We start from the raw sequence: 8,187 nt of genomic DNA, 5'->3' as shown, positions 1-8,187 counted from the left end.
TCTGGTGAGAGCTCTCTTCCTGGCTTGCAGATGGCTATCTCCTCTCTGTGTCCTCACATGGTGTCTCACAGATGTCTCTGGTGACTCTGGCTCTTTTCTAAGGACACCAGTTCTATCAGATCGGGGCTCTACCCTCATAACCTCAGCCTTAATCACCTCCTTAAAGGCCCTATGTCCAATACAGTCACATGGGGATTAGGACATCAACATGTTGGGGGGGGGGCCCTCAATTCAGTCCATAGCCACTACTGTATAACACTACTGAAGTCAAGACATGATTGTGGCTTTAGTAAGGACCACACAGAAGATTATGTGTCCCCTGTTGTCCACATTGAATCTGGGTCTTGGGTCAGACTTCTACCATCTATGTCCCTCAGATCTGAACCTTGATCCTGGTCCTCTGTTAACTCTTCCTCTCAGGTCTGACTTGCACCTGGTTCTCTGTTCAATTTTTTCTCTACACAGCCTTCTGTTAATACTTCTGCCACTAATGTGCCACTTGTCGGGACATCTAACTTAGGTCTCTGTTAAGTAACTATCTCATCATCAATTCAGTCTGGCAGGAAACCCAAACCTGAGTTCTATTTTTATTTCTTCCTTCATCAATGCCTCTTCTGATCTGTCAATCAAATCCAAGTTTCTTAACACCATTAGTTCCCCTCTCTGATCTGTATATTAAACCCAGATCACAGTTGTAGATTTTACTACCAATGCCCCTCTTTTCTGACCATGAATCTATCTGTTAAATCTTTAATCATCAGTGACCTTCAGTTTTAATCTCAAACCCAGGGCTCTGCTAAGTATTCCACCATCAGTGTGCCTATGTTTTAGATCTTAAACCTAGGCCTCTGTTAATGTGTCCACCATCAGTGCTTCTGTGACCTTGGTCCAGAGTCTCTATTGAGGTTTCTATCAATTTCCTTTGTTCTGATCTTGAACCTGGGCCTTTGAAACAATTCTGACATAAGAGCTCAAGCCCCTCATTGATGCCCATCTGGTTTGAATTCAAACCTGATCTACCATCAGTTGTCTTCCCCTATTAATACACTGTGTCTCAATCAGATTTTCCACCACCATTGAGCCTCTGGTTTGACCTCAAAATTGGGCATTATGGTAGACAGAATAATGGTCTCCTAAATATATCCACGTCCCAATCCTTGGAATCTGTAAATCTGTTTCTTACATGGCAATAGGGACATGGTAGATGTGATTAACTTAAGAATTTTGGGACTTCCCTGGTGGTCCAGTGGTTAAGTCTCCTGGCTTCCACTGCCAGGGGCACGGTTGCGAAACTGAGATCCCTCATGCTGTGCGGTGCAGCCAAAAAGAAAAAGAAAAAGAAAAAGAATCTTGAGATGGGAAGATTATTGTGGATTATCCAGATGGGTCTAATGTAATCACAAGGCTCCTCATAAGAGAGAGGGAGGGAGGGAGGAGGGTCAGAGTCTGAGAAGGAGATGTGATGGTGGAAACAGAAGGTCACAGTCAAAGAGAGAGTTGAAGATGCTACATTGTTTGCTTTGAAGATGGAAGAAGGGGTCATTAGCCAAGGAAGCTGGAAAAGGCAAGGAAATGAATTCTCCCTAGAACCTCCAGAGGGAGTACAGCCTTGCCAACCCCTTGACTTCAGCCCAGTGAAACCCATTTTGGACTTCTGACTTCCAGAACTGTAAAGTAATAAACTTGTGTTGGTTTAAGCCAACACAAGTTTGTGGTCATTTGTTAGAGCAGCAAACAAATACAGGTGTCTTTGAAATATTCCACCATTGATGCCCATCTGGTCAATATTCAAACTATGTCCTTGTTAACTCTTCCACCATCCATGCCCTCTGTGTGATCTCAAATCCCAGCCACTGTTAGTCATTCCACCATAAGAATCCCTTATCTATGTCCTCCCAACCTGGGCCTCTGTTAACTTTTCCAACCTAAATCAATCTCTGATTTTACCTTGAACTCAGGCAACTGTTATCTATTCCACCATTAATGGGTTCTTATCTAGATATAGAATCTAGGCTTTTGAGGGTAGATAGTTAACAGTCCCTTGTGTCTGTGTGTTGCACTTGGAGGTCTGTTCACTTTTTCACTATCAGGGCAATTTATGCGTGAATATTTTCTCAAGCCTGTTAACTCTTTCCCTATTGTTGCTCCCCAGGGTCTGTACATTGACTACAGGTCTCAGTTAAATCCTCCCCATCTATGCTCCTTTGGTGTGTATGGAAAATCAAACATCTGCTAACTCTTCCATTGTTAGTGCCTCTTCTCCTATGTGCATCAACCCCAGCCCTCAGTTAATGCTTGTATCATGAGTGCCCATTACGTGTGACCTTGAAGTCAGGTCTTTGTTAACTCTTCCACCATCATTGCCCCTTTGGTATAGGTTGTGAGTTGTGGGCCATTGTTAATTATACCACTATTAATGCTTCTCTGGTCTATTTCAGATTTGGGTCTAAGTTAACATTTCCATTTTCAAAGCCTCTCTGAATGACTTTGGAACTGGGCCACCATTCCACTATCAGGGCCCTCCTAATTTGACCTTGAAAGCAAGGTTTTTGTTAAGTTTTCTCCATCCATACACCTTGGTAGAGATCTTGAATCCTAGGACATTCTTAAATACTGCACCATCAGAGATCCTCTATTTTGTAGATATAGAACCTACGCCTTTGTTAACTATTTAATCCCGTTCTGGGCTGACTGCAATCTAGCCCTTTGTTAAGTTTTCTAAAACCAGTGCCCCTTAGGTTTTACCTTGAACCTCTGACTCAACTCTCTGAGCTTTGATATGGGCTGCAAAAGGTCGCTTCTGCCCAATTTAAATGACGCGGGTAGAAAGTCCAGGCTGTGAGTGACAGGAGGGGGCGGGCCCTGACCTGAGGAAGGAGCAATAGGAGGGCGGGAGGGCGGTGATGCTAGGCTCGGAGGAGTGCGCGGGGAGTGTGGTCTGAGCCCCCAAGTGAATACAAACATTATGTCAAGGTACTCTTCACTTTCTCCAGACGCTTTAGAAATGAGGCTTCCACAGAACAGTCTTTCAGGTGGTGCTTCCACTCCCCGCCTCGCCCCCCTGTTCCCACCGAACACCCCAACCAGTCGCATCGCCACGCCTTTGCTCAGGCGGTGCCTCTGCTCAGGGCCTGGAATCTCCCCCCCGGGCCTGGAATCTCCCCCACCCCGGGACAGTCGCGGCGCTTCCGAGCTTCACACTGCTTTCGAGTACCCTGCCTCAGAAATATCACGGGGACTCCCCGAGCTCCAAAACGCATATATCTTCTGGCTGGAATGGCAGCACCCAGAAGCCGTGGGAGGCACTAGCCATTTCCCGGCCGGCGACCGAGTTGCTGGCGCAGAGCGAATGACGCCATTTTTGTTACTGGCAGAGCTGGGCTCGGTGGCTGGTTCTGATCGGGCGAAAGATAAGCTAATGCGCCATCCAGACCCACCGAGGAGGGCTGGAAGGGGAAGGGATTTTCGAGGGACGTTGAGCCCATTTGTGCAAGCGGGGAGCCAAGCCTGGCTTGAGAAGGAGCTTTTGGGTCCTGAGAGCAGAGCCAGGGTGAGGGGCCTGGCTGAGTGATGGGAGTCTGTCTGGTCAGTGATGGGGACATGTGGAAGCTCTAATGAGGGGTCCTTTGGACTGAATGATGTGAACAACAGTGATAGGGGAGTCTGGAGGATCAGGTGTGTGGGATATGCGATGGGGAGTTTATGGGGGTGAGCGATGGGGGATCTGTGAGGTGAGCAATGCTGCCTGTAGGGTGAATGATGGGATTTCAAGGGGGTGAGTAAAGGGGGTCTATAGAGTGAGTGAAGGGGGTCTGGGGTGAGTGATGGAGGGTCTGTTGGGTGAGTGATGGGGGATCTGTGAAGTGGACAATAGGAGGTCTATAGGATGAGTGACAAGGGTCCATGGAGACAGGAATGGGAATGTGAAGGGTCATGTTGGGATTCTTTGGGGTCCATGATTGGTGGCTCTTTGAGATCAACAATACATCCATGAATAAACAAAAATCCCAGCCCTTGTGGTTTCAACATTCTAATGGAGGATTCAGACATTGAGGTTTTGATTTATATTCCCTGATGACTACCTTTTCATATATGTATTGATCACTTGGAGATCCTGTTTTGTGAGGTGCCTGTTCAGATCTTTTGCTCATTTTTATGTTGCATTGTCTGCCTTTTCCTTACTGATTTGTAGGAATTGTTTTCATATATTCGGATACCACTCTTTTATTGGTGATATGTGTTTTGCAACTATCTCCTTAATTTTTGGTTTCTCTTTTCCTTATTGTGGCTTTGAATATTAAGATTTTAAGTTAAACTGTAAAGCACAATGTAAATTTAACATTTTGTTATTCTTGAGTTAAAAACCAAACAACGTTCTCTGTGGTTTAGAAGGAGAATTAATTTTTTAGGGCATCCAGAAGCAGACTGAGGGTTGCATCTCTGAAAACCGTGGTGCCACAACAGCTAGGGAAGAGTTCTCTGCTTTTCATTTTCTCACCACCTCACCCTCTAATCACTGGTTGTGTGATCTCAGACAAGTCACTTTTCCTGTCTAGGCCTCAGTATCCTCTCTAGGAAATGAGGATGATAGCAGGGCCTATCCTGTGAGGCTTGGGATGATAATTAAGTGAGTTAATACATGATTATTATCCATTCCCCATGGTTTTGTAGCACCGATCATGTATATATTTAATGGATCTTCCATGAACTCTATGTCAGAGCTGCTCCTGTGATACCCAAGAAAATCCAGTTAAAGAAATTAAATACCAAGGAATAAGATTGTGTCAGGTAGAGTTGAGCCTTGGAGGGCCGCAAACTATTGTAATATCTTGGGGGACAGATGTTTGTTTGTTATTAAACAATTGGGAGCATGATCTTGTGGCCTGCCTCTTCTTCACTTCACAGCTATCCTTCCATGCCATTAACTTTATTTCCATAGTAGTTTATTTCCAAATTTAGTTTATTTCTGTGGAAGTTTTCAAACATTGAGAACTGTATAATGAAACCCCATTATGCACATCACCCAGTCTCATCAATCATCAACTCTTGGCCAGTCTTATTTCATCTAGACCAGGAGATGGAAAACTGCAGGCAGTGGGCCAAATCTGGCATGCTTTTATACAGCCATAAGCTTAAGAATGGTTTTCACATTTTTTTAATGGTTGGAAAAAAAGTCAAAAGAAGAACAATATTTTGTGATATGTGAAAATGATACAAAATTCAAATCAGTGCCCATAAATGAAATATTATTGGAACACAGTCAAGGAGCATAATTGTTTTGTGTATTGTCTGTGCCTGCTCTCAACCTGCAATGGCAAAGCTGAGTAGTTGCTGCAGAAACCATAGGCTTCACAATTCTGAAATATTTGCTATCTGGCTCTTTACAGAAAAAGTTTGCCAACCCCTAACCTAGACTACCCATTCATTTCTTCCTCCCAGATTGTTTTTTAATTTGTTTTTAATTGAGGTATAAAATAAAATGCACAAATATTAAGTGTACAGCTCAATAAATTTTTACATGTCTGTTATTATTTGAAACAAGTCCCAGACTTATTGTTTTATCCATAAATACTCCATTATGTATCTGTAAACGATAAGGACTTAAAGGTCCATACCATTATTCAAGGTAAAATAATTAACAATAAGATCTTCAGATCATTAGTGGTTAAATTCCTTAATATCAAATATCTAGTCGGGGCTCAAACTTTAATGATTATCTCCAAGATTTTTTGTCTGTTCAAATTAAGATTCCAGACAAGGTTCATACTTCAAATTTGGTTGCTGTGTCTCTTTAGCCTCTTAATCGTCTATAGTGTTACTTTTAATGGTTGCCTGCCTTTCCATCCTTTGGAGGTTCCATAACTTATTCTCTCAGTTCTCAGTGATTGGGCATTTAGGTTATTTTCAATATTATGGTTTTAAAGGCAAAGCTGTGATGAAGGTTCCTGCAGTTAAATCTCTGCACACATCCATGATTCTTACCTTAGGACAAAGTTATAGAAATGGAATTGCTGGTCAGATGAGAAACACGTTATCAATGAATGAACAAACAACACATTTCACATCCAGCCATTGCAGAGTGGCTAACCCAACTTGGTCTCTGAAGACTCTTCTGTACCCACCCCACCCCCAGTAGCTTTCCAAAGAGGAAAAGAAAATGATTGAGTCTCAGATAGGTTGTTTGTTTCCCACTTGGTTTTCCCACAGCAAAATGGGAAAGGGCAATTAGTTGAAAATAAGAATTAGAGAAATTTAGAGGGAATAGAAGATCAAGAAGCAGGTAAAGTTGCTGTGAAGAGACACAGATCATCTGGCCTTAGTTCAGATAAACTGAGCTGAACATTTTAGCTGTGAGCTTCATGGCAGCCACAGTGAAAAGGGCAAACATGATCAGTTAGATGATTTGTGCTCTCCATCAAGAGAAATCAGTTCATCACTGCAGCTCCTAAGCAAGTCAAAATTTCTGGGCCTTTAGCCTAAGAAATTTTATTGTTGAGTTTTCCTAAGGGCCAGTCGTTTTCAGCTCTGTGTGGTATCATCAGTAGTTGTTCCAAAGAGGCTGTTTTTAGTTAAAAATTTCTGGCAGAGCCTTGGAGTGTGAGTGGTTTCCTGGTTTTCCATGGCTCCTTTGCTGTCATCTCAGTTTGTGGGGTCATGCTCTAACTCAAGGCCATCTCCTTTGCTCTTCCATTTTTAGTCTTTATTATTTTTTTCTCCTTGCGAGGGCAATGCAATGTGGGGCAAAGAATGTAAACAATATAGCAAAGTAAAAAAATTAGGAAGTGGAAATATCTCTGTAATCTAACTTCTGCCTTCTTCCCTGGCATAACTAGTATTATGTAGTTTGGGGATGATCCTTCCAGACTCTTTTCTTTATACATTTAACCTCATCCAGGTGTGTAGGTGTGTGTTATAAATATGTGTGAGTGATCTTATTATTTTCATGTATTTTCCTTTACCATACACAAAAAATACATGCAATATATCTTCTGTTCTGCACCTTTCAACAGGTGGAAGCTGCTTTTCCTCCATTTCTCCTATGCAAACCACTATATAACCTAGAAACTGGAGAGTTAGTTCTCTCAAGGCAACCAGAAAACTAATCTTGAGCCCTATTAAAAGGGCCCTTGCATCATCCTCTTTACATCACTAACACTGCTGCCAAACCCCGGGGGGTCAAACCCTGGATTGGTGTTTCTCAACTGAAAAGATATTGAAATCTGCTCTAAATGGAAGTCCATCCCAACTGCAGACTCTAAACTGAGGGTCTCCGAAAGCGGTGAGTAAGATGGAAGATGAGGAAGTCCCTGAGAGCTGGAAGGCGGCAGACAGCGGGGAAATCCAAATCTCCTCCCAAAGTGCCCATTGTGATTCAGGACGACAGCCTTCCCACGGGGCCCCTCCACAGAGCCGCATCCTCAAGAGGCCCACCAGCATTGGTGTGGTCAGCAGCCCCAACTCCACCAGCAGGCCAGCCCTTCCCGTCAAGTCCCTAGTGCAGCGCGAGGCAGAGTACGTGGAGGCCTGGAAGTGGATCCCGGGCAGCGCCAGCCCAGAGGAGGAGCAAGAGAAACCCATCCTCGACGGGCCAACCAGGATCTCCCAACCTGAAGACAGCAGGCAGCCCAACAATGTGATCAGACAGCTGTTGGGTCCTGATGGGTTACAAGGCTTCGAACAGCACAGATACATGCGGGCAGGAAAGGATGCCACCGCCACTGCCTCCGTCACCACTTCTTGGGTCGTCCGCTGTGGGTCGCACTGCCGTGGCAGACAGCTGGACTTGAGCAGAGGGAACAACCTGACTTACTTGCAATGTGATTCCCTTTGCTCCGCCCACTGTGACCTTGAACCCCATGCACTGTGACGTCCCTCCCCCCACTGTGATTGGCATGGCTAGAAGGGCTGTCCCAAGTCAATGGAAAGGGAAAGGGTGGGGGTTAGAGGAGGGTTGGGGGGGACCCACCAAGGACTCAGAGAGTCAGACAGTGCCACTTGGCCACTTGGGGTGAAGCCAGTGCCAGCAGTAACAGTTTATCATGCTCATTAATTTGGGATGTCAAAACACAAATGAGAACTCCCATCCACCCACCCTCAAGTGCATGTTTTCATCACTTAAAAGCAAGTTCCATCTGAAAATATCCTTTTTGTTTCTTTGCTTCCTATTTTTGTTTGTTTATACAATAT

The 8,187-nt window shown here is 44.2% G+C and overlaps 1 pseudogene; it reads left to right on the top strand.

The window, feature by feature from the left end:
• Positions 1–3,479: 3,479 nt before the first annotated feature.
• On the top strand, positions 3,480–7,890 carry LOC132357441 (SUZ domain-containing protein 1-like; annotated as a pseudogene).
• The last annotated feature ends 297 nt before the right edge of the window (positions 7,891–8,187 follow it).

Source organism: Balaenoptera ricei, chromosome X (assembly GCF_028023285.1).
Source record: "Balaenoptera ricei isolate mBalRic1 chromosome X, mBalRic1.hap2, whole genome shotgun sequence".
In the NCBI taxonomy this organism is placed as follows: Eukaryota; Metazoa; Chordata; class Mammalia; order Artiodactyla; family Balaenopteridae; genus Balaenoptera; species Balaenoptera ricei.
The sequence above is the reverse complement of the archived record's forward strand: the minus strand, read 5'-3'. Positions and strand labels throughout refer to the sequence as shown.